General features: G+C 35.7%; 2 long non-coding RNA genes across 2 annotated transcripts; one reads left to right on the top strand and one right to left on the bottom strand.

Moving 5' to 3' along the window:
• Window positions 1-5,818: 5,818 nt before the first annotated feature.
• On the bottom strand, window positions 5,819-7,416 carry LOC112417952 (uncharacterized). Its single transcript, XR_003008312.2, has 2 exons — window positions 6,685-7,416; window positions 5,819-6,190 (listed from the first exon to the last, which is right to left on the bottom strand). It is a non-coding gene; the product is annotated as an uncharacterized lncRNA (long non-coding RNA).
• Window positions 7,417-11,207: 3,791 nt separating this feature from the next.
• Window positions 11,208-26,632, top strand: LOC120576890 (uncharacterized). The gene is made up of 3 exons (XR_005642966.1): window positions 11,208-11,854; window positions 12,024-12,142; window positions 26,591-26,632. It is a non-coding gene; the product is annotated as an uncharacterized lncRNA (long non-coding RNA).
• Window positions 26,633-27,608: the final 976 nt, after the last annotated feature.

Below are 27,608 nucleotides of genomic sequence, written 5' to 3'. Positions count from 1 at the left end.
ACCTCTGCCTTACAATAATCTCGAAGTAAAAGATTCATCCCTTTTACAGCAACAACGACTATGATGCATGGACATGTGTAAGGACTCGATAATGCGACAACAAATCACAATCTCAACTCAATATATAGGACAACACCCAATTATATTGATTATCTCCACAACATTGCATTATCAAGAAAACATGCCCACACAAATAAATCATAGTATTCATCATCACACATCAACATATTATCAATAATCAACAATGTCACTCAACATCAACTATATCATATAGTTTCACCAATTCAAGCATTCTCATATTCCAAGTAAGATAGCAAAATATATCTCATGATCATTATCACATCCCAATTACATATTTACATACTCAATTATTCCCTCTAAATACTTCATTAAGCCAAATATCAAGTTTGGAAAAGTTTCACGACTCATAGAAAAAGTTATGCTAAGTTTTCACAAAAATTCACATGACCCATGTGTAGTAATTTGATCATAACTCGAGTTCTAAAAATCATTTGGACCTGAAACCAACGCCATTAGAAAGCTAACAAAATTATCTAAAACTTTCATGTTTACACCAAAGGCCAATTCGAAACAGAAATAGGTGAAAAAGACGCAAGAACGCGAAACAGGAGATGCTGGAACTGGCGCTTCTTGAGAAGCTTCTGGCCTACTTCTGAAGAGTGCTCCTGAAGTACGCTTCTGAAGAGTGCTTCTGAAGTACGCTTCTGAAGTGTGCTTCTGAAGTGTGCTTCTGAAGTATGCTTCTGAAGTGTGCTTCTGGCCTGTTCGCTTACAGCTTTTCCAAAAGTGCGTTTTTCACCATTTCGCGCGTAAAATGCAAACCGTTAATCGGATTTTGATGCCGTTTTCACCTACATGATCCTGACACTTGACTCTAACATAATCTATAAAAATTTCATGTTTCAACCATCCCAAAAGTCATTTTCCAAAACCTCACATAATCACTTATTGGCGAAAACGCTTAAACATCGACATTTCACACGAAAAACCCGTTTTCTCCCAAACGACTCAACTAACATAACCACAACATGAAAACAGAAATTCTCATAGGTTCAATTCATCCAACAATAACAAAATTTCAGTCAACAACCATATATATATCAAAGAGTTCATTTTGGTCCTTCACATGAACACTTAACTCAACTTCACCAATTTCACAAAACCATCAACAACAATTTATTTCTCATCATCAATCCACAATTAAGTATACCCAAATCATAATTTACTTACAATAGCATCAGTTAACAATAACCACATTGATGGAATATGAATCACATCTCTTTTCAATCAAAACATATCAAATTTCATCAATTAAGCATAATTTCATAACTTAACATTTATACATACTTTGAAACATGTAATTTCACCCATAAACATACCATAATCATCAATTCAAGCACAAGAAAATAGCATCACAGCAAGAGCACGAATTTAACAACAATTGTTCACCAACCCATTTTCATACAACATGAGAAAATGCAAAGATTGTACATGATTATGATAATAACTAACCCCCTTACCTTTGAAGTTGATTATCTCTAACCCTTGCTTCAATTCAGCTCCTAGGTCACCCAAATTGATTCCTCAAGCTTTCCCTTCAACACTCTTGTTCTTCTCTTCACCTCTTTCTCTCTCTAGGAAAATGTTTTGTGAAGTGAATGATATTTTCTATGACAACCCTAATGTTATCTCCCTTAATGGGCTTAACTCAAAATGCTAATGGGCCTAACCCATTCTAACACAATTCAAAAGTTTCTATACACTCAACGGTAATTACTAACAACGGTAAAATATAACCAACGGTCACTAACGGTAAAAACTAATCACTACACTAGTAACTTAGTAAAATAAGGGTCCTCACCAATTAATAAAATAATTCTCACCAAAATTACCATTTTACCCTTACCCGTCAAATGACCAAAATACCCTTCTAATACGGTAATCCATTTAAATGCACCCAAAGACAATTAAATACACACAAGCACATTTAATCACACACAAACACAATTAAAAGTAATTAAAATAAATCTAGCTAAAAATTGGGCTGTTACAAGCAACACGGAGAAAAGGGCCAGGGACGCTAAGGAAAAAGGAAACACGGGAGCAGAACAAAGGAATCATTATGTTCCACCCAACAGAGACAGGGGAACATCAACTTTCTGTGCTTCTTTAATACTCATCAGAAATTCATTATCAATCTTCAGAATTCCTAGCTTCACACTCTCAGATGACATTTCACATACTAAACTCAAATCTCTGAAGTGTTCAAGCAACTCGAACTCATTTACCATCATACCAGACATATGTAAAGTCTTCCTACTCAAAGCATCTGCAACAACATTAGCTTTACCCGGATGATAGCTCAACTCAAAATCATAGTCTTTCAGCAATTCAAGCCACCTACGCTGCCGCATATTCAATTCCTTCTGATCAAACAGATACTTCAAACTCTTATGATCGCTAAACACCTCAAATCTCGAACCATACAAGTAATGTCTCCATATCTTCAATACAAAGACCACAGCAGCTAACTCTAAATCGTGTGTAGGGTAATTCTTCTCATGAATTCTCAACTATCTCGAAGCATAAGCTACTACTTTTCCATCTAGCATAAGCTCACCAACTCAACCCAGCTTGGACGCAACACAATATACCACAAAAGGTTCATCTGACTTTGGCAAAATGAGAACCGGAGCTGTTGTCAACCGCATCTTCAATTCACTAAAACTGTTCTCAGATTGAACATCCCACACAAAGGCTTTAGCTTTACAAGTCAACTGTGTTAACGGAAGTGCTAACTTGGAAAATCCCTCTATAAATCTTCTGTAATAACCAGCCAATCCCAAAAAGCTTCTAATCTCTGTAACCAACTTAGGAGTCTCCCATTGCGATACCGCATCAACTTTAGACGGAACTACTACAATACCATTGCCAGAAATAACATGTCCAAGAAAACTCACCTCTTTCAACCAGAATTCACACTTAGATAATTTAGCATAAAGCTTCTTCTCTTTCAACACTTGCAAAACCAGCTTCAAATGCTCAGCATGTTCTTCTTCAGACTTGGAGTAAATCAAAATACCATCTATGAAAACAACCACAAACTGATCCAAAAATGCATGAAAGATGCGATTCATGTACTCCATAAACACTCCAGGTGCATTTGTAACACCGAAAGGCATCACTTTACATTCATAGTGACCATACCGCGTTCTAAAAGCTGTCTTCTGCATATCTTCATCTTTCACTTTAATCTTCTGCACTTTCTCAAATCTATCTTGCTGAAAACACTTGCACCCACTAACTAATCCATCAAATCATCAATTCTCGGAAGTGGATACCTATTCTTTATTGTTACTTTGTTCAACTGTCGATAATCAATACACAACCTCATGCTACCATCCTTCTTCTTTACTAACAACACAGGCGCTCCCCATGGTGAAACACTTGGTCTAACAAACTTTTTCTCAAGCAAATCTTCTAATTGTTTCTTCAACTCGGCCAACTCAGAAGCTAACATACGATAAGGTGTCATAGACACAGCCTTCGTTCTAGGAACAAGATCAATAGAAAATTCAAATTCTCTCTCTTAAGGATCAAAACTACGAAATCATGTTGACTCTTTGGTTACACTCGCTAGGCGAGTGAATCTTGTCGTTGTGGCGAGCTACAATGTGCAACCCGCGAGGCGGTAAAAGTTGCTCGCGAGGTGAGCGATGAAGTTCATCACTCGCTATGGCGAGGATCATCCATCGGGAGGCGGGCGATGAATGTAGGCTCGGGCAAAAGTGCAGTTTTCACGAAAATTCACTATTTCACATGGTTTTAAGCCTAACATTGATTCCTGTAATCATCTTATGACTTATCTAAGGTCTGTAAACAGATTCTACATCAATCTAACAACTTTTCATCCATTAATCTTTAATTTCTCTCATTAACCCTAATTTTTCAACTGCTCTAATTCAATCCTACACTCGCTAAATACAATCATATGAGTTATATAGAATAGTAGAATTGAATGCTAGTCTCACCCTTACCTTAGAGTTGAAAATCGCAGCTTTCTAGGTCACTTTCTCTTCTCTTGGCTTTTTCTCGCTTTTCTCCAAAAACTTATCGTACGTACTGTTTTACTAAACTAGGTCTCTTCTATTTATATCTCCTCTATCTATTTTATCTTATTCCTCTTTCTCCCTCAAAACTCTCTAAAATCTCAAAACAACCCCTCAACTCAATATTTATTTTATTTTCAATATGTGTTTCTTCCTTGAAATTAGGGGTCACTTAAAAATTGGTCCTTATAATCGATAATCCTTGCAAATTACCCTTGCAATGTTTAATCATTTAAAATTTCGTTCCTTAACCCACTTAATGACTGCCACGTCATCAAATTAGCAAAGTGGCATAGGAAAGGACAAAAATACCACTGATGTCATCTTCTCAATTCTCTTCTTCTTCTTCATCTTCATCATATATCTCATACATTCATCATCAAACAACCCAGAATTCCAAATCCACCAACATTTGTTTCCAAGACTAGCTTCTTCATCCAATTCAATTCCAAGAAAACAACATATGTCAACCCCATCAAATATTCATTCGGTCCCTTTTACCAAGATCATCAATCAAATTCATCATTAAACAAATACATCTCTTCATCATTCAACAAATACATCTCTTCATCTTTCTTAAATCCAAATCCAGAACGTCACCACAACCCTCAAGGTCACCACAACCATAGAAAGATAGACGAAGGAAGCATGAGATACAAATACACAATAACCATATGAAACAAAAACAAACTGAGGATTGAACCAAATCCCATTCGGTAAGACAATACAATACAGAAAGATGACATTCATTCTTAGAATCTTTGTCAATATCTATGTCCCTTTTCATGTGCTTTAAATCTAAATTACCTCCTAATAATAACAATGATTTTACTATCACGTTGAAGAACAAACTACTACAGCTTTGTCGTCTCGAACCCCTCCGTCCCATCCTTAAACCCTACGAATCTCACGAGAATAGAGTTTATCACAATTGAATACCCAGATCAGGAACACAAAATGCACCGCAACTTACAAAATACCAGATCTGCCATTCACTCATCCTTTCTCACCCTCGTTAAGAAACTTCTCTTTCCTCTCCATGAGCATCCTATATCCTCCTTCCTTTTCTCCCTCTTCACACTCCGTAACCGCTCCGATGAATCTGCAATCATCCTCCTTCGGTGGTTCAATGAACAATGAACATGAATTTTGATTTTGTTTGGAAGCTACTACAATAATGATTTTAGCAAGTTTTGTAGGATCCGAAATCAATGGAGTAGTTTTAAAGGATGACACAAAGGGGAAGAATACCAACCATTATTATGGAATTCCAACAAGTTATGTGCGCCATAATCTCCTATAAGTGTTTTTTTAAGGAAGAGAAAAGAAGTGAAGTCAAGGTGGTGTCGTGATGCAGAGAAGAGAAGAGGAGTGAAGGTTTTGAGAAGATGACGTAGGGGTATTTTTGTCCTTTTCCATGTCATTTTGCTAATTTGATGACGTGGCAGCGATTAATTAGGTCAAAGGACGAAATTTTAAATGATTAATAATTGCAAGGCTAGTTTGCAAGGATTAGCGAATATAGGGATCAATTTTTAAACGACCCCTAATTGTAGGGATGAAATACATATTTAAGCCTATTTTCAAATCTTATTTTATTAAACAATAAAATAAGTCACAACTCCTCATAATATCACATAAAATCACCTTAAATCACATATATCATATAAATATAATATAAACTCATCTTAATAAATTCTATACTCAATTAAATAATTAAATAATTCAAAGAGGGCGTTACAATATCCCTGCCTCACAACCTATGCACCGAGAAAAAAAAACCCAACCAGCAAGAAAAAACAATAGAAAATCAAGGCTGCCACCCCACACAGAAGAACAGAGCCGCAATCAGCATAAACCAAACACATCAGCAGCTGATGCGCACACCAAATAATAGCAGCAGCAGCTGCAAAAACGCAGACTTCTTCCACGCAACACTGCAGCTAAAAATGCAAGCAGCAATACACACACCTACTGCAGCAGCAACAATGACTAACAGCTAGATCTTAATCATTTACGATTAATTTGTCTTTAACTAAGAAACCACCAAGCAAAGAGGGCTTCAACATAATAGAAAGTGAGTTGTGTTATTCAAATATACAAAAACTGACGCAGTACTCAGATACAATGTACAATACATACATTTTTATGTGTTGTATGTTCTGTTTTAAGTGTAAATAAATTCAAATAAAAAGCAAAATGGTATCACAAGTTAAAGCGACAAGTCTTATCTTTATAACTAAGTTCAAAGTCATAAAAGCTTAACCAAGTACAGATTTGACAATTTCTTAAAATTAAATGGCCTATATCAGGGACATCACCCTGCTATAAATTGTATCAACACCATATCACATAACAGCAAAATTCGAACCCAAAATCCAAGTGTAACTTTTAGTAAGGCCATGATGAAAATAACAGTTAATATATAAATTAAAACATCAGAAACACAAGTATGACCAACATTAACTTCACTAAAAAGAAAAACTATAAAAAAAACTATTAAAAATAAAATAATAAATAAATAAATCAATTCTGAGATTGAGAGAGAGGTTACCGTGATTCTTAGATTCACTAAAGATTTGAGAAAGAATTTAGGGAGAAGGAAGAAGATTCGATTTTGGGAGTGAGATTCAGTGAAAATCTTTGTTGTGAGAGTATGAGCACCCAGAGGAGAAATTCAGCTTCAAATTCAGAAGAATCTACAAATTAAACACATGAATTAGTAAAAATCTGACAGAGCAAAAATCTGACCGTGAGATTTTGGACTGAGAAGAGCGATTAAGTGATTCCAACTGAGAATAAAAGAGTAATTCCAACTGAGAAGATAAGAGAGGAAAGAGCGATTCAGTGAGAGGAAAGAGTGATTGAGAAGCTTGCGATTCCGACTGTGAAGTTTGCGATTCCAATAGTGATCGAGAAGCTTGGGAAGTTTTGTTCATCTGAGAGAGTGATTGAGTGTTTGGGGAAAATTTTGGGTTAAGTTTATTTTAAGGTTTGGGTTCATCTTGAGTGTTTGGAACTGGAAAGTTTTGAAGATGAGTTTTGGGTTTGTGAATATTGAGTTCATCTTGAGTTTGTGAGTATGAATTTGTGGGATAATTATTTTGGGGTTTGTGAGTCAAAAAAAGAGGGGGAATATTTTGGTATGAGAGGAGGGAAAAACGAAAATGGGAAAATAAATGAGGGGGAAATAATTCAGTTTTGGCTAATGAATTTTATGAGGGTTTTAGTGAGGGATACATTAGATAGGGATAAAGTCCATGTCAAATTTCGTAACAAACATTCAACTAATGAATTTAGTGAGGGATTTAGTCAGAGAATTTTTATGACGGAAATTTTATGACGGATATGTAGACAATTCCGTTACTAATGCTTAGCAACTCAGTTTTTGTGGAAAATACAAAAACCCCTCCCTAAATCCGTCACTATTAGTGAGGGATTGCCTTCCCTCCCTAAAATCCGTCCCTAGATCATGTTTTTCTAGTAGTGAATGTTATGGTTTTTAGAATATTTCCATGTTGTACCTAACTTGCTTATTAATCTAGCCAGATGACCAAGGAGAAAATAAATCATCAATTCTCTCTCTTTCTCTCACTCTCAATCATATATATTAATCGGGATCAAAAAGTTGGATTTTAAAATAGGGGATCAAAACGTCAAAAGTGTTATTAAGACTATTTCCTTTCTTTTTCTTTTTTTTTTGTCGCTATTTTGATATCTTGGAGGGAGATTCCATCCTTCTTTCCAGCATTATTGGGTGTTCACATGGGCATCAAGTATTATTTGTAGCAACAAAACCATGACATATGCAACTTTATAGAGTAAACCCATTATTAGCAAGTTTTATGCTACTAACTTTGTTCATTAAGTTGCTTCTCTTGTTCTTTTTATATGTAAATATGATAATACTCAAGTAGAAGGTGAACAGGTAAGTAAGTTCAAAAGGGAGGTTGTAATTGGAGGAGTGCATAGAAATCTATGGTAATGAAAAATTCAATGAATGACAAAGTAAATGGTGTTAGTATGTTACAGATGGTACCGAAGGTAATACCTCCATGTCTTAGGAATGTCGATTTTGTTTATGTGGACATAATGAATACGGGAGGGAAACAATATTAGCTTATCTATATGCTCTTTATGAAGAAATCTATCCACTAATCGTGATACCAAATGGTCTAGTTATGCTACTGGAATTTGCGAAAGGTGCTATGACCCTAAGCTGGTTCCTCTCAGTTATAAATTTCGTTATGAATATATTTGTCTGAAATTCATAATTGTGATAAGATCCCTTTACAAAACTAGCTATGAATTTAAGCCCTACGTAAAAGATTTTTCGGTTGTTACATACTTTCTAACCAAATGTTTAAAAATAGTATTCCATTGTTGGGGATGGTAAAATAATTTATGTCCACGGTATTTGCGGATAAAATCTGTCAGAGACACAAGACACTAGTTTAATGGATACTAGTGATTGGACGTTTTTATTTCTAAGAAGATTAATCTTAGCCTCCGTGATAGAAGAAATGAACAAATAACTGAATACCCAAAGATACAAGATATGAAACCCATGACCAATCGAAGATAATGTGTCATCTCTATTGATTACCATTAGGAATTTTGAAGTAATGGTAATTTTATGGAGGGAATTTATGTCACAAAAGTTTCTTGTGGCATAAAACCTTCCATAAGTTTTCAATTATCACTTCACTTTTTGTCGATTCCTTCAAGTTCCTAATGGTAATTAGGAGATCATCACGAGTTAGAATCATGTGTTTTGATCATTGAGTTTATTGTTTCAGATCATTCGATCATAAATACTACAATAATTTTAAGATTGAATAAGCCAAGATTGAAATATTTTGAATAAACTAAATTGGCATGGTGGCGGTATCTAGTGGGATCGTCGCCGATGAAAGTATTTCAGTTAAAAAACAAATTTATTGGTTCTAATTTTAATAAATATGTTTTAGTCCTTTTAAATATACTAACTTTCAGTTTTCATCCTTTTAAAAATTTTCTTCAATTTTTGGTCCCTCTAAATATTATATTTTCAATTTTAGTCCCTGATATTTTATAAAACTTCATGTTTCGTATTCTAAATGACTTTTTTTATGACATATAATTGATTAGACCTGAAAATATTAATAGTTAAATAATTTAACTATTCAATCTTTATCTTAAAAAAAAGCTATTCAATCTTTATTAATTTAAGGGTTAAATATGTTTTTGGTCCCCATAAAATAGAGGAGAAGGAAAGGCGTAGGCTTGCATGTGTGAGGAGTTTCTTCTTATATCTGATTGGATGTACGTTGTTTGGTGATAAAAGCAACAAATACATCGAGTTAATATACCTGCAGACGATGGAAAACTTTGATTTGATGAATCAGTACTCATGAGATGGTGTTTGGCGCATTTTCCAGAATATTATTACCCTTGTGATGATAATAAAGAATCTCTCGCAAACTATCATGTTGCTGCCAAATGGATTCCACATAGGGATCATGGAGAGGTGAAGCCCTACTGTTTGGCGCTTGATCGTTTGGTGATGGATGATGCATGTTGGATGTCGTACGAAGGGCATATAAAGAGATCCAGAAGTTTGAGTGGATATCCTGGTATTCAAATTGGATAATGTGTTGTGTTGACAAGATGTATTGTCACTTTCCTGAGCGGGTTAAACGGCAGTACAGGTATGTGCATGACATCCCTAGACCTCCAATATATGTTCATTCTATACGAGATGCTTAAGCTGTTAAGGTTTTTCCGACTTTTGTGTCCACACCATTCCCGAGGATCAATGGGGTCAACAGGTGGATCTGCCGTGGCGGTACAAGGAAGGATATATGGTATGGTATGGACGGGTGTCTCCCCCAAAGATTTTTCCACCTATTCCGGGATCTCATTTGAGGCAAGCGATTGAGGAGCAAATCATTGCACACCAGCAGCAGCACCACCAGGAGAGAGGCTCACCTGATACCATTCAAATGGTGAGTGGTGATGTTAGCCAAACTGTTGAGTATTTGGTTCAGGAGGGGATGAGCACAGAGCAGTTGTATCAGGCCTTGCGCGATGTTAGGGAGAGGTTGGCACCCGTTTTGACCGGAAGGCAGCAGCAGGACTAGGAGAAGAAGTAGGACTAGTTGATGTGTAGGACTTGTTTTTAGTTTTAATGTTGAGACATGAGATAGACTTATTTTATTATTTTATCTTTTATCTATGTAATATTTATTTTTGTGATTTTTAACGCATGTGGTAACTTTAAGAGATAATGTATCGGTTGAATCTAATATTTATGGCAAATTCTATGGTACACCCAACATATTTGAGTGTACCGGTACACCAACCCTTTAATTTTATAGGTAAATGAGTTGTTTTTTGAAGAAAAATATTATTTTTTATCATTTATAGTTATAATATTAAATCTTATTCATCAAAAGTGTAAAAGAAATATTTTTTTTTTAATTTTTATCGCTCATAATAGAGAACTTTGATTACTTTATACGATAATATGTAAAAAAATTACTATGATTCTTATAAACAATGAATGATGCGTTTTTCTTCGGAAATCATATTTTTTAAAATATAAATGCCGACAAATAACTATTTATTTCATAAAATTGATCATTAATTTATAGATTTATGAACCAAGAGTACCGGTACACCTCAATTTACGAGTGTACCGTAGAAGTTCCCAATATTTATTTGTGTGACTTTTAACTCATGTTGAAACGGCCTAGATTGTTGATGTATCGGTTTATTTGCATGAAGAAGACAATAACTTTAGGCTATTGTAACATCCCGATATTTATAATCGTCAGTTTTATAATTTTATTGATGTATCATTTATTTATTTATCTAATAGTTTATTGGATGAAGTATTACCCATTGTATTTATTATTTAATTAGAATGGACTAGTTTTGTTAATTCTATTATTAATTAATTTTTGATTAAGTCAAAGTTGAACCCTTCCTTGGTAGGTTGTAAACACACGTGAGAGACTTATTCTTATCAGTTCTAAAATTCTAGTTCTCCCTCATGTTATATTCCTTCTAGTTGCCAAAGACGTGGGCATAAGATCCAAATTTTTAGGAACACATTATTTTGGTTACAGGAGTTAAACAGAGACCAAGGCACACGTTATTCTAGTTCCCCCTCATCAATTAGTCATATTAATGCTACACGTTCTTTTGTTGCCTAATTAGATAGCCAAATACACGTTGCTATTTACCTAGTCAATCCTCCTAATTGCTCGGTAGTGGCTGAGAAACAATAACAACCTTTAAACAATAACATTAGTAGAAATCATGGGATAGTCTTTTCCTGGAAATTGGATTTACAATTCTCTTCCTTGGACTACATGACCAACTCATCTTTCTCCACTATCAATATATACCCCCATTTTCATTGCTCAACCGAAGCCGGTACCATGCATTTATTTTCTCTCACATGTTGAACAGTGTATTATGAGCGTCAAGGTATTCTAATTCCTTAAATTAATTAGTTTGGTCTGTTACATTAATACAATTATCCAAATCAAGAAAACAAACCCCCTCCCACGCATATGGCTTCACGCAAAAACATCCCTTATCAAAAAGTTCTATTATTATTTCTCATGGTCTTTGAGCATACATCTCCAACATTCCATTGATTCACATGTTGTATACAAATATCTTCCAAGTCCATCGATCATTCCTAAGCTCTTATCTTGTCAAATAATTTTCGTGTAAGTCCTTTTGTATATATGTTCTTCCATTTTATTTCTTATCAAGCTATGAAATTCTAATCTTAAACCATCTTCGTTTTCACTAAACCTGTCTCTGGAGAATTGCGTCTACGGCTTTGTTCACCATTCGATTGAGCTAATTTTTGCGCAGCATGTTTGCAACATGCAGTTCTTCATTTTCAATGGTCTGATCGTCAAAATAATGACTGGAGCGAGAGAAACCGTGTCTGTACCGTAGCTGTGAGTTTAAGGTGGTTTAGAGTTCGGCTAGGAAGAAAAGACATCGAGGTAAGGGCTCTAGTCTTGACCATGATTTAATTGAAAATGATAGATTATGACGTTGAATTTGATATGCTTCTTGATTTAATGGATGACTGAAAAGATTTATTATGTTTTATTAAATTTCTTGAAGTTAATTATAAGAACTGGTGAGTTGCAATTTTGTTAAAGTATGTGATTTGATGAATGTGTAAATCTTGATGTTTTCTTATTTGTGCAATGAGAAATGTTGTTGAGTTAAAGTGATTTTCGCTGTGTATGTGGTTGTGTTAAAGTTTACTGATTATGAAGTTTTAGTGATGATGTGAAATTCATAAATTATGTGGTTCAATAGTCGAAAAAGTTTGTAATTTACTGAGAGAGTGCATAATGTAACACTCCTCTCGATCACCTCTTGTTGCAAGTTTTCGGCCTCTTTGGCTGCTTTAAACTTATTTTCGGCCAAGTAGGCCGTAATTTTCTCCCAAATATTGGGCTCAGTCATGGTCTATTCTTCGGTATCCCACCCAGTTGGAAGGGACTGCGCCCACACCATGTATCCATTCTCTGCCAAATAGCACGTTAAAATTTGCCTTTGATGGGACTACCATAAACATTGTCATTTTGCTTACCATGTCCACCACTAACTCCAATTCGATAGCACCAAGAGAATTCCCTGATGTACCTTCATAGTTAGTGAGGATGACATTGTGAGGTTTTAAATCGGAATCAAAGAGTCCGATCTTCCCTAAAAATGACTGAGGGAGCAGGTTAACGGTGGCTCCACCATTAACTAACACCTTATTCACTCCCACGCCATTTATCTTGGCTTGAATAAACAAAGGCTTAAGATGCAGTTTCATCGAAGCATCTGGTCTTTCAAAAACGGCTTGCTGTTCTTCAACACAGCCATTGTTCATGACGTAATAGCATAATGGCTTATGGATGGCCATTTCGCCGGTGAAGTCACTTTCAACTTCATTAACTTCCGACTGAACGTCGTATTCTACAGGCAAAAATGACACCACATTGCACACTATATCGAGACTGGGTCAGATCGAGTGAAATTCGAAGTCATTTCTTCATCCTCCTTAGGATGATCTCTCTTCAAAATTGATAAGGAAGGGGAGATTCTTTCCGTGGCTGGCTTTTTAACCATTTTGAAAACAGCTTCTTGTTTCCCTTTCCCTTTGTCAACATTGGTAATGTCTTGTAAAGCAGCTGCTTTTTTTTGGCGCTGGTATCTACGCCATTGAGTTCTCGTTATAGACTGTTTACCTTTGTAGTTGTTACTGTAGGCGTATCTACTAGGCACTTCTGGTGCCTTCTGTCGAGGGACAAGGAGCTTTCTCTTCACCCATTTTGTTGGGGGAGCGGAGTACCCAGATTTTTTGCCCCTTGAAAAAACCCAAGTGTCAGTGGGGGACCTTGCGGATGGGCTGAAAGTTCTCCTCCAATTCTTCCCTCGAGAATCTCCCGCAAAATGATTCTTGTATGGGACACCCCTTTTGTTAAAACTAAAGTTAGGGCGATTGTCCTTGCATCTGCCTTTGCGCTTTGTCTGTGGTTGAAAGCCCTCAATTGTTTTTGCGGCTTCTTTATCGAAGACTGCGCTGCATCTAGGACAGAGCATAACATTGGTGTTGGAGATTTTGCAGCGATTGAGAAAATCAACTAGATCTTCTTCATCCTTAGGATATGCCACTTTCACATTCTCATTGAATTGGTCTTCAGTGACCATATTGTTATTTGAAAAATGGTCTTCAGTAACCATTTCAATATCATTAAATAGTACCTTTTTGAGGGGTTGTATTTCCAATGGTAGCTTGCTATCGCTTGACTCTGCAACATCTACCATATTTATGCCAATCACTTCAGCATACATGGAGTCGGCTTTCTTTGAAGGTTCGACATCAGATTTTGTAGTCGTTTTAGACTTTTCTCCAAATTACAGCCTTCCTTCATCGAGAGTCTTCTGCACAGAATCCCTGAAACGAGTACAAAGGGATAAGTTATGTCCCAAAAAACCATGGAATTTACAAAAACCTCTCTTTTTACTCTGCTCTAGAGGAGGAAGTTTCATGTTACTTGGCACTAGTATTATGCCATCGGTAACTAGAAGATCAACAATTTCTTCATATTTAGATACATCAAAAGTATATGTTTTCGGGGGATACTTATCATTTTTAGGTTCTTCTAGATTTTTTCCATTTGATGGCCTTAGTAACTTACAAGTATAAGGCGACCCATCTTTTAATTCTGCAAGATTTATTTCGTTATCAACAGACTCAGATTCCCAATCGAATTTTGGATCACTATCTCCAGTATCGATATAAGCAACTTTTTCTTTCTTAGGGAACCTATTTGTCCTGGCTTTTTCAGCTTTAAGTCTTTCAACTTGGCGGAGTCTATCCGCTAATTGTGCCATATCCCTAAGATATTGTGTATCTAACTTTTTCCGAACAGAATAGTCTAGGCCACCAGCGGCCATTTCGACCAACTCATGTTCTGGAACAGATGTGAAGCATCTGGCTTTAAGGAGTCGAAATCTGTTCAAATAATCATCTATTGACTCATGTGTCTTTCGTCGAACACTAGCCAATTCCTTCAAACTAATCTTACATTGGCCCATGTAAAATTGTTCATGGAATGCCTTCTCCAATTGGTTCCAACTAATTATGGAGTGAGGAGGCAATGTTGTGAACCATGTAAATGCGTTCTTTGTTAGAGAACTTGGGAAATATTTCATCTTCAAGGTCTCATTATTCGCCAAATCCCCAGCCTCCATAATATATCGAGCAATATGTTCGACTGTTGACTCATTTGGTTCCCCGGCAATTTAGTGAACTTGGGGATTTTATGGTTTCTAGGCATTTCCGTTTCTAACACAAATTCGGATAAGGTTGAAACAAAATTTGGACGGTGTAATCCTGTATTAAAACTGTTTTGGGCTAACAATGCCTCGACTATGTTAGCTATATTATTCTGGCCCTCGTAATTGTTTCGACGGGCCTGCATGCGCACTTGGTCTACATTCTAGTGCCTATTTACCATTACAGGAATCCTAACATGCTCCTCTGGTATTTCATGTTGCACTTCTTGTGCTTGATTTTCAGGCACTTGATTTACCTGTTCTTCGAAAGGTGCCTCTCTTTGCCTGACATTGGTGTTTCGAATCGTTGGCGCGATTCGCACTGGGGGTGCGCCCAAAAAATCGGCTATTCGCTCCATCTGATGTGATAGTGCTTGATAACTTCTATTGGTTTCTCGAATCAGAGGATTGATAACTGTTGTTACTTGTTGAGTAACCATATTAACCATATCATGGTTAGTTTCTTCCTTTGTTTTCCTTAAAGCGCCTAGAGAGGCGTTGGTCAACGATTGTTGAGGCGAACCAAATGGAGTAAACGTTTGTTGGGGTCTCCCAAACGAGATATTTCCCCCTTCGTTGAACAATGGTGGTACGGACGTGTTTAAATTCTCAGAAAATACCAAAGGACTTGTCTGCGAATTTTGCATTAAAAAGGTTGGTATACCATATGATCCTCTTCCGCCATTGCCAAGATTGAGAAACCTTTGAGAAAACGCACCTCCCGTAGCCTGCGTAGTTTTTGCGGCCGTCGTAACCGCTGGAATGGCTCGAGAAGTAGTATTGGCCATCGTATTCGATGTACTCGTCTGTGACGTTTGTGAAGTCACATTATCATCCGCTAGGGTGTATACAAGCTCTATTACTGGAGCCGTACTATTAGTCGGGCTAGGCTACGTAGACCCTGGCGGTACTAGTGGATTGGTCGCTGTTCCTGATGCGGAAGCGGCGTTCGATGCCGCTCCGCCTAGAACGGGAGGAGGACGCGTCATTTCAGGAAGTAATTTGTTATTCCTCAAACGCATGCACAATGCAGACCAAAAATTTTAAAAATTCTATTACAAGGTTTAATAGTAAAAGCACAAAATGTCCCACTGGGCGTGTCAATTTGTTTACACTGAAATTTGGTAAACAATCGCTGGTTTCAAAAATGTTTACTTGCAACATCAACCAGTAAATCTTAAGAGCATATTGTGTTTTTAATATCCCTTTCAGACGTGACGCTTGTTCTTAAAGATCTTTGATAGAAACAAGAATAAAAATAAAGAGAATCGAATCCAACCCAGTTGAATCCAATCGAAGTTTGGTGCAAACAACAGTAAAGAAATTACTTAAAATGAATAAGTAAATTGCAAAGATGGTTAAAGAAATGTATTGAAATTGCATTGACTTAATGAAAGTTGGTGCACATTTTCATACTTTGCAACTTGTGACTCGTTTGTCGCTTCCATACGGACAATATTGAGTGTAAGTTTTTGGTATGATTGAATTGTGACCCTTTTTTCCTAAGAAAAAGCTACTATTTATACAAACAGGGAAATAACTACCTAGCTATAGCCATTCGATTTGAATATCGAATATAGTTGTTACTATATTTTGACCTTATCCACAAAAATAGCTGTTTTCGATATCTGTCCGCCCATCAAACCGGAACTAGCATCTTCGATTCTCGTCACAAACATATCTTCGATAGAATTTCATAAGGTCAAGTCCATCTCCTCAGGTGAAACTATTTGACCATATTAAATGATACCCTTTTTACAAATATTGGCTAACAATAGGACAACACCCAAGTATATTGTTCATCTCCACATCATTTGCATTATCAAGAAAACATGTCCATACACAATTAAATCATAGCATTCATCATCACCACATCAACATGATCATCAATAATCAAAAATGTTATTCAACATCAACTATCACATATAGTTTCACCAATTCAAGCATTCTCATATTCCAAGTAAGAGAGAAAACAACATCTCATGATAAATATCATATTCAACATCTACAATTCATCATACATCAACATGATTATCAATAATCAACAATGTCATTCAACATCAACTATCACATATAGTTTCACCGTTTCAAGCATTCCTTACATTCCAAGTAAGATAGCATACATATCTCATGATAATCATCATATCCAAAATATAATCACTCATTCATACAACTTCACTTAGTCATACAAGAATGGTCACAATAACTCACAAGACAATTGGCTAAAGAAACATTTCCGACAAAAATCCAAATCATGTGGCAAACGGCCAACATTGATAATTTTCAAAGCTAGGCAACTTATTCAAGTTTGAAATCCTACAATTCAATCTTAATCAATCATGTAGTCGAGGACTTAAGCTTAAGTTCGTATGAGAAAATCCAAGACAAAACGACATTTAGCTCAAAACCCGTTTTCACCGATTCAACTCCGCCCAAAATAATTCTTAAACCATCAACACATTCACATTCCCAAATACATAAATGCATACTCAGTTATTCACTCTAAGTACTACATTAAACCCAATATGAAGTTTGGAAAAGTTCCACGGCTCATAGAAAAAGTTACGATAAGTTTTCACAAAAATCCACATGACCCATGTGTAGTAATTTGATCATAACTCAAGTTCTAAAAATCATTTGGACGTCAAACCAAAGCCATTAGAAAGCTAACATAATTATCTAAAATTTTCATGTTTACACCAAAATCCAATTCAAAGCGGAAAGTGGTGAAAAATAGTGAAATATGAAGGATCTGATTCACAAAAATCGTGTCACGTTATTTTGGAAATCGTGACACGTTTTTGTGTCCAGAACTATTGAACGTTCTGCCAACAAATCGTAGCACGATTTTGACAATATGAAGTCCAAAAATCAGCTTTTCCAAAAAGTGCATTTTTCACCATTTCGCGCGTAAAATTCAAACCGCTATTGAAGGATCTTGACTCTAACATAATCTATAGAAATTTCATGTTTCAACCATCCCAAAAGTCATTTTCCAAAACCTCACATAAACACTTATTGGCGAAAACGCTTAAACATCGACATTTCACATGAAAAACCCGTTTTCTTCCAAACGACTCAACTAACACAACCACAATATGAAAACAGAAATTCTCCTAGGTTCAATTCATCTAACAATAACAAAATTTCAGTCAACAACCATATATATCAAAAGTTCATTTTGGTCCTTCACATGAACACTTAAGTCAACTTCACCAATTTCACAAAACCACCAACAACAATTTATGAATCATTCAAACTCAAGCCATGTATCATCATCAACAATAGGACTAAACAACAACAACAACCATTGATCATGAAACTTATCACAATTCATCAACAACCATGCATAATTCACGAATTGAGCATAATTTACAAATTACCCATTTTCATACATCATGAACTTGCAATTTCATCATCAACAATTCATTTAACATCAAATTAACATATTCAAACATATCTCTACCACATAAGCACGAATTTCAAAGATTGGGTTCATGATAATCACTTATTCCCATAATCAATTATGCATAGTACAAGAGAAAAAGAATTAACTAAATGATTATGATAAAAACTAACCCCCTTACCTTAATTATCTCCAACTATTAGCTCTAATTTCACTTTTGCTCCTATGATTCTTCAAGTTCCTCTTCTCTCTAACCCTTGTTCTTCTCTTCTCCCACTTTCTCTCTCTAGAAAATATCTTATGAAATAAATGAAGTGATATTTTCCTATGACAACTCCTTAGGTATGACCCTTAATGGGCTTAACCTAGTTTCTAGTGGGCTTAACCCATTTCTATTCAAACCAAAAATATTTCTACACTTCAAACGATATTTAACTAATAACGGTAAAATGTCACTAACGGTCACTGAACTGTAAAATCTCAATTTACTCTAGTAACTTAATGAAATAACTATTCGCACTAAACACTAAAAGTAATTCCCACCAAAAATTATAATTTTACCCGTTCTCACAAAATGACCAAAATACCCTTAAGTCTAAAATGACTAAAATACCCTTCTAACACGGAAACCCATGAAAATGCACCCAATGATGAGTAATCACACACAAACACATAATAAAAGTAATTAAAATAAATCTAGCTAAAAATCGGGCTATTACAACTCTCCCCCCTAAAAAGAATTTCCGCCCTCGAAAATTACCTGAAGGAAACAACTCCGGATACGAAACCTTCATCCTACTCTCCGGTTCCCAAGTGGTACTCTCACCAGTTGGTCCAACCCAAATCACCTTGACCAAAACAATCTCTTTGCCACGTAAACGCTTCAACTCACGATCCTCAATCCTAACCGGCAAAGTGTCAACTGTCAAATTATCTCTTACTTCCAATTCATCCGCTTGAATCACATGAGACGCATCATGCACATACTTCCTCAACTGAGACACATGAAACACATTATGAAGATTCGACAAAGACGGTGGTACCGTAATCCGATACGCTACAACCCCAACCTTCTCAATAACATCAAACCGTCCAACTAAACGAGGAGTCAACTTCCTACACTTCAAACTACGACCAACACCGGTCACATGATTCACCCTCAAAAACACATGATCACGAACTTGAAACTCAATATCCTTTCTCCTCTCATCATGATAACTCTTCTGTCTACTTTGAGACGCTTTCATCTTCTCCTGAATCATCTTAACCTTTTCCGTAGTTTCTTGCACAACTTTTGGTCCTAACAAAGCACTTTCTCCAGACTCAAACCAACACAACGGTGTCCTACACCTTCTACCATACAAAGCCTCAAACGGTGCCATACCAATACTAGCATGAAAACTGTTGTTGTAAGTAAACTCAATCAACGGTAAACATTCATCCCAACTGATACCTTGCTCCAACACACAAGCTCTCAATAAATCTTCTAAACTCTGAATAGTCCTCTCTGTCTGCCCATCGGTCTGAGGATAGTAAGCAGAACTCAATCTCAACTTAGTTCCCAAAGCAGCTTGTAAACTCTCCCAAAACATAGATGTAAACCTCGGATCCCGATCCGACACAATACTAGAAGGAATACCATGCAATCTAACAATCTGCTCAATGTAGATCTCAGCCAACCTCGCTAGAGACATACTAGTATTAATAGGAACAAAATGTGCCGACTTCGTCAAGCGATAAACAATCACCCAAATCGAATCAAAACTCTTACTAGTCTTAGGCAACGCTCCAACAAAATCCATAGAAATGCTATCCCACTTTCACTCTGGCACAAACAACGGTTGCATCAAACCCGACGGTCTCTGATGTTCAATCTTCGATTTCTGACAAACCAAACAAGCATAAGCAAACTCAGAAATTTCCTTCTTCATTTCAAGCAACCAAAACAACCTCTTCAAATCTTGATACATCTTAGTCGGTCCTGGATGAATACTCAAACTACTTCTATGACCTTCATCCAAAATTTGCCTCTTAAGCTCAAGAACATCTGGCACACAAACTCGATCACGAAACATCAAAACATTATTCTCATCCAATCTAAAGTCTCCACCTTTACCTTGATTAACCAACGTCACTCGGTCCATGAGTTCCAAATCTTCCTTCTGACCATTCTTGATCTCTTCCAAAATATTGCTTGTCAGCTTCAACATACCCAACGTCACACCATCCGGTGTCAATTCACTAACCAAACACAAGTCTCGAAACTGCTCAATCAATTCCAACTCTTTAACCATCAAAGCAGACATATGCAAAGTCTTTCTACTCAAAGCATCAGCAACAACATTAGCCTTCCCGGGATGATAACTCAACTGAAAATCAAAGTCCTTAAGATATTCCAACCATCTTCTCTGCCTCATATTCAACTCTTTCTGATCGAAAAAGTACTTCAAACTCTTGTGGTCACTGAACACTTCAAACTTAGAACCATACAGATAATGCCTCCAAATCTTCAATGCATATACAACTGCCGTCAATTCTAAATCATGAGTCGGATAATTCTTCTCATGCACTTTCAACTGCCTTGAAGCATAAGCTACAACCTAACGATTCTGCATAAGCACACCACCAAGACCCATCTTAGTAGCATCACAATACACAACAAACATTCCTTCGGATTCAGCAAAATCAACACTGGAGCTGAAGTCAACCTCTTCCGAGTCAACTGCGTCAATGGCAACGCCAACTTAGAGAATCCTTCAATGAACCTCCGATAGTAACCTGCCAAACCAAGAAAGCTTCTAACCTCAAAAACAGACTTAGGAGATTCCCACTACAACACTACATCAACCTTAGAAGGATCCACAAAAATACCACCCTTAGAAATCACGTGACCAAGGAAACTCACTTCCTTCAACCAAAATTCACACTCAGACAACTTTGCACATAACTGGTTCTCTTTCAATACTTGCAACACAATCCTCAAATACTCAGCATGCTCTTCCTCAGACTTCGAATACACCAAAATATCATCTATAAACACCACCACAAAACGGTCCAGATAAGGATGAAATATTCTATTCATGTATTCCATAAAGACACCTGGTGCATTAGATACTCCAAATGGCATCACAGAATACTCACAGTGTACATACCACGTTCGGAACGCGGTTGTGGATATATCTTCCGCCTTCACTCTAATCTGATGATATCTTGATCTCATATCAATCTTACTAAAGACATTTGCACCAACCAGTTGATCCATCAAAACATCAATCCTTGGAAGTGGATACCTATTCTTTATCGTCACTTTGTTCAACTGCCGATAATCCACACACAACCTCATGCTTCCATCTTTCTTTTTAACCAACAACACTGGAGCACCCCACGACGAAACACTTGGTCTAATAAACTGCTTCTCAAGCAACTCATCTAACTGTTTCTTCAATTCACCCAACTTTAATGCAGACATCCGATACGGCGCAATAGAAATAGGATTCGTGCCTGGTACCAAATCAATTGCAAACTCAACTTCTCTCTCCGGCGGTAACTCGGTAACATCATCTGGGTAAACTTTAAGAAACTCTTGCACTACCGGCAAATCACTAGCTCCTTTCCCACCACTAACCTTCAATGATGCAAACATCATAAACACACAAGTTTCACCATCTAAAGATTTCTTCACTTGCTCCGCAGTCAAGAATTTCCTATCTAACTCTTCTACCGGCTTAGAAAAAGTCACACTCTTAGTCAAACAATTAATGCTAAGCCCAAAAGCTGTAACACCCCGTTTTCCCAACTTAAAAATTTCACATATAAATCAGAGTATTTCAACATAAACGGAATGTCACACTTCTTTACTTAAAATCATAAACGGAATAAAATAACTATTTATCCTTCAAAATTCAACGTCATAATATTTATTACTTCGCAGCGGAAATTATTCAACTTTTAAACAACTTTGGCACAAGGGCCTCTACATAAAATCTCTTAAAATTCTTCCAACAACATGTTCATGATAATTCATAAAATAATACGTAAGGAATAGAAATCAACAACAAAATCCCATCTCATTACGTATCAGAGCACCTAAGACACACGAGAGAGAAACCTCACACGACATCAACTATTATTGGTTACCTGCAAGTTACCCATGGTGGACAACATTTCCAACCAGAAGGGGTGAGATTTCACATTCAATAATAATAAGCATATAATTCATGAAAAGCATTTAACAACTTAAACATCATCAATTAATAATAATAATTCTTCATGTAGTACTTCATTAATAGCTCAATCAACTTCTAGTCATCATTAATATCATATTCATCACATCATATACATTCATCATATAACAACATAAACAACACAACATAAGGATCATCTCATAATGACATAAACAACACATCATAAACATCATCTTATAACAACATAATATCACATCATAAAAATCATCGCATAACAACATAATCATCACTTCATAAAAATAATCGCTTAACAATATCATAATCAATATCATAAACAACATCATAACAACATCATAATCAACAACATATAGTATCATAACAACATAACAACATCATAATCAACATCATATAGCATCATAATAACATCATATAATCAACATCTTAAACAACATCATAACATTATAATCAATATCATAAACAACATCATAACAACATAACAACATCATAATCAACATCATATAGCTTAACATCATATAATCTTCATAAGAACTTCATTAACAACACATGGGTAGAAGACAACTCAACAACTTAACGACTCTTGGATGACAACTCATCAACAACTTAACAACTCATGGATGACAACTCATCAACAACGACTTTGACTCGACAATGCAACTTCGACTTCTTAATCATGTATGTGGTACCAATCCAGGGCATCAAGTGTAACGCCCTCCTTGAATTATTTGATTATTTAATTATTTTTATTGAGTTAGGATATATTTATATAATTTATGTGATTTTAAATAATATTGGTTGATTATGTGGTGTGTATTATTTTATTATATAGTTTATTTTAATATTAGTTAGAATAATGTGAGAATTAATATTATTTTGGAGGTTGGGGAGTTAATTAGGAATTAATAGAATTAAGGGGAGTTTAATGAAATAAAGGAGGAGTTATATTTTGGGAGTTAGGAAAAAGAAAAGATTAAAAGCAGTTTTACGTGAAACAAGTTTTGGGAGAGAAAAACCAAGGACAAGGGAGAGAAGAGCAAGTAGAGCCAAGGGAATCCGATCGTTGTGCATTTTTCTTCTGAATTAAGGTAAGGGTGAGACTATCTCTCAATGATAATGGTTATATAATTCTGATTTTGATTTAGCATAGTTCTAGTTGAAATTGGGAATTGGGGGTTAGGTTTTTGGAGTATGATTCTTGGATTGAAAAGTGTAGAAATCATGACAATTATGTTAAGAATCGATGTTCAGATTGTAGAATAAACATAGGTTAAGTTTCCTATCAAATTTGGGGTTTGGGTGGATGAAAAATTGGGTTTTTGGCTGAAAACTGGTCTGTTCCCGTAGGGTTGTTCGTCGCAACTCGCCACAGCGAGTAAACTTACTCGCCTCGCGAGCTGCACAGAGACAGCATCACCTGTTTCGCGTTCTTCCGTCTTTTTCACATGTTTCTGTTTTGAATTGGTCTTTGGTGTAAACATGAAAGTTGTAGATAATTTTGTTAGCTTTCCAATGGCTTTAGTTTTACTCGAAAATGATTTTTGGTTTATGAGATATGATGAAAATACTCCAAGGAGTCTTAGTGAATTTTTATGAATTTCAGCACAACTTTGTCAGAATTTGAAATGAAAACTGGTATTGATTGATACAGAATTGGTCTTAGGTGTAAGCACGAAAGTTGTAGGTATGGATGTTAGCTTTCTAATGCCGTTGGTTTGACTTCAAAAGGATTTATAGAACTTGAGCTATGGTCAAATTACTGCACGTAGGTCACAGTGAAGAATTGTTTATGATTGATGAATTAATATATGTATGTATATATTTGTGAATGCGATATTGTCAATGATTGATGAAAGGTTATATGTATATATGATGTTTTAAGATGTTAATTACCATTTGATGTTGTTATATCTTGAGATTGTTTGTGTACTGCCATGCTGCTGTTTATTATTGATTAAGATGCATCTGTTGGTTAATGTTGTGGGAAATGTTGGTTAATATTTGATTAAAGTTAGGTTTTGTTGATTAATGGGTTCTGAGTGTAGGAATCGTTGAATTGGGGTTAGAAATGGGTTCTGAGTGCATAAAATCTTTCATTGCATATCTGTAAACTAATTTGGGGAGTGAATTGAAGGAAAATGGGATTTTTTGGAAAAACCTGCATTCTGCCCGTACTGAAGTTCATCGCTCGCCTCGCGAGTAGACTATGCTCGCCATAGCGAGTGAGCAACTTCATCGCTCGCCTCGCGAGTGAGACAACTCGCCATGGCGAGTAGCCTTGTCAAAATCTGGATTTTTAAAATGTTGTTACAAGCCGTATTTTGGGTAGTTTCATGTGCCTAGATGATTTTTAAGAGGACTGGAGCAAGTTTTAGGTTTAAAAGATGATTAGGGAGCTTAGAATTGAGGTTTGAGTGAGAAAAATATCATTTTTCCCGAGAGCACCATATTTCTGTTCGCCTCGAACTCGCCATGGCGAGTACCTTATTTCCTGAGCTCGCCATAGCGAGCAGATGTGCTCGCGAGGCGAGCTGCCCAGAATTTTGTTGGTTTGACTTCTGTTGTTGATGGTTGATTTATCTTGTTGATTAAGCATGGCTTGTATGTTGGTGTATTTCTCTGGATGTTCTAATTTGGTTGTGATTGATGAATGGATGCTGGCTGGATGTATGCTTTTATTTAATTAAGTTTTACATGAATGTTGTAAATTGGAGTGGTGAGTCATATATACATATATGCTTAGGTGGGATTGTATGTAGATATACTCAAGTGGGTCAGTTGCATGAGCATAACAGTGGGAGAGCTTCGGCTCTGGAACGCCTTGTCGTTCAAAGTGGTGGAGCACTAGTTGCTCAAAGTGGTGTTAGTGGTGAGGACTTATGTCCTGATGAGAATGCTTTAACCATTCGACAGCGGTGTGGGTCACGGCCCTGATTTTGGTACCACATGCATAGTTGCATTTGTTGAGGAGTCTTAGTGGAGTTGTCATGTCTTGCATGAGTCTTAGCGGTGGTGTCGAGTTGTTGCATGAATCGTCGTTGTTGGTTTTAATTATCATTTGGTTGATGTTGTTAATGATGATATACTTATATATTGATGAATTATTATTATGACAGGGTGATATATTTAATTGATGAGTTAGATATCTATTATTGATGATATTGTTGATTATGAAATATATACATATATTGGATAATTGTAGTTATCGTCGTCGTTGGTTGAATTAGTAAGTGTTACTAAAGTTAAAGAAGTAAGAACATTATTGTTAAATATATGTAGTTGTTTATATTGTTATGATGTGATGATTATGTCGTGTCGTTTATATTATTATGAGAAGATATTTATGATATTGATTACGATGTTATGATGACTGTTTATGGTGTTGAATATATGATTGTTATGATGTTACATGATGATGATTATGAATGTTGTGATGATGATTATGTGATGTTATCTATGAGTTGTTAAATGTACTTGATGATGGTTATGTTAAGTTGATAAGTTGTCTTTTATTCATGAATTGCTAATGGAATGTTTGATGAATAATTATTATTATGAAATGATGATGTTACATATAGTTGCTAAGTTGTCCTCTATTCATGAGTTGTTAATAAGGTGCTAGGTGGAGAATGTTAACATGAATTAATGATGTTGTTATGTTGTATATGAACTATGAATATGATGTTGTTACGTTGTTTAGGTCATTGATTATGAAGTTGTCATGTTATATACGAATTATGAGTATGATGTTATATGATTATGATTAAGATGTTAATTATGAAGTTAAATGATGCTGTTATGATGTTGTTTATGATATCGAGTTATGACTGTTGATATGATGAGTATATGATATGGTTTAGGAGTCGTTAAAAGAATTACTATTATTAATTGATGAAGTTTAAGTTGTTAGATGCATTTGATGAATTATATATTATTATTATTGATTGTGAATCTCACCCCTTCTGCTTGAAAATGTTGCTCTTCGTATGAGTAACTTGCAGGTGATCGAGAGTAGGTTGCTGTGTTTTTGCTGTCGTGAGTGGCTACCCCTCACTGAGTCGTTTAGGTGCTCTGATACGTAACGGGATGGGAACTTTGTTGCATGCTTTTCTATTCCTTACGTATTGTTTATAAATTTACATGATTAAGTTGTTAATTGGATTTTTATGAGATGTTTTGATGAGGCCTTCGTGCCAAGACTTTTTATGTTAATGAATTTAATCCGCTGCAAAGTTTGAATTAATATGTTGAAGGATAAAATTAGTTAATTAACTTATTTATGATTTTATGAAGTGTAGCATTCCGTTTACATGTTGAATACTCTGATTAATTAAATGAAATTTTTAAGTGGGAAAACGGGGTGTTGCAATTGGTATCAGAGCAGGTTGGTCCGTCTGACCAAGTAGTAGAGTCGTGTTGAGCCACATAGGTTAGAGTGTCAACTTAATGTTGTCTGTTTTGTCGTGATTGTTGTTTGTTGTGTTTCCTGATAAATGGTTATGTTTATTAAGTGATTATGTTTGATTGATTAACTTAATGTGGTTTGTATGTTTTGATTGAAGGTTCTATCTGGCTATATGTAGTTTAAGGGTATTTATGCAATAACTGAATTCATTTTCTTTTGCTTTGAATTTCGAGGACGAAATTCTTTTAAGGGGGGTAGAGTTGTAACGCCCTCCTTGAATTATTTGATTATTTAATTATTTTTATTGAGTTAGGATATATTTATATAATTTATGTGATTTTAAATAATATTGGTTGATTATGTGGTGTGTATTATTTTATTATATAGTTTATTTTAATATTAGTTAGAATAATGTGAGAATTAATATTATTTTGGAGGTTGGGGAGTTAATTAGGAATTAATAGAATTAAGGGGAGTTTAATGAAATAAAGGAGGAGTTATATTTTGGGAGTTAGGAAAAAGAAAAGATTAAAAGCAGTTTTACGTGAAACAAGTTTTGGGAGAGAAAAACCAAGGACAAGGGAGAGAAGAGCAAGTAGAGCCAAGGGAATCCG

Source organism: Medicago truncatula, chromosome 7, assembly GCF_003473485.1.
Source record: "Medicago truncatula cultivar Jemalong A17 chromosome 7, MtrunA17r5.0-ANR, whole genome shotgun sequence".
In the NCBI taxonomy this organism is placed as follows: domain Eukaryota; kingdom Viridiplantae; phylum Streptophyta; class Magnoliopsida; order Fabales; family Fabaceae; genus Medicago; species Medicago truncatula.
The sequence above is the reverse complement of the archived record's forward strand: the minus strand, read 5'-3'. Positions and strand labels throughout refer to the sequence as shown.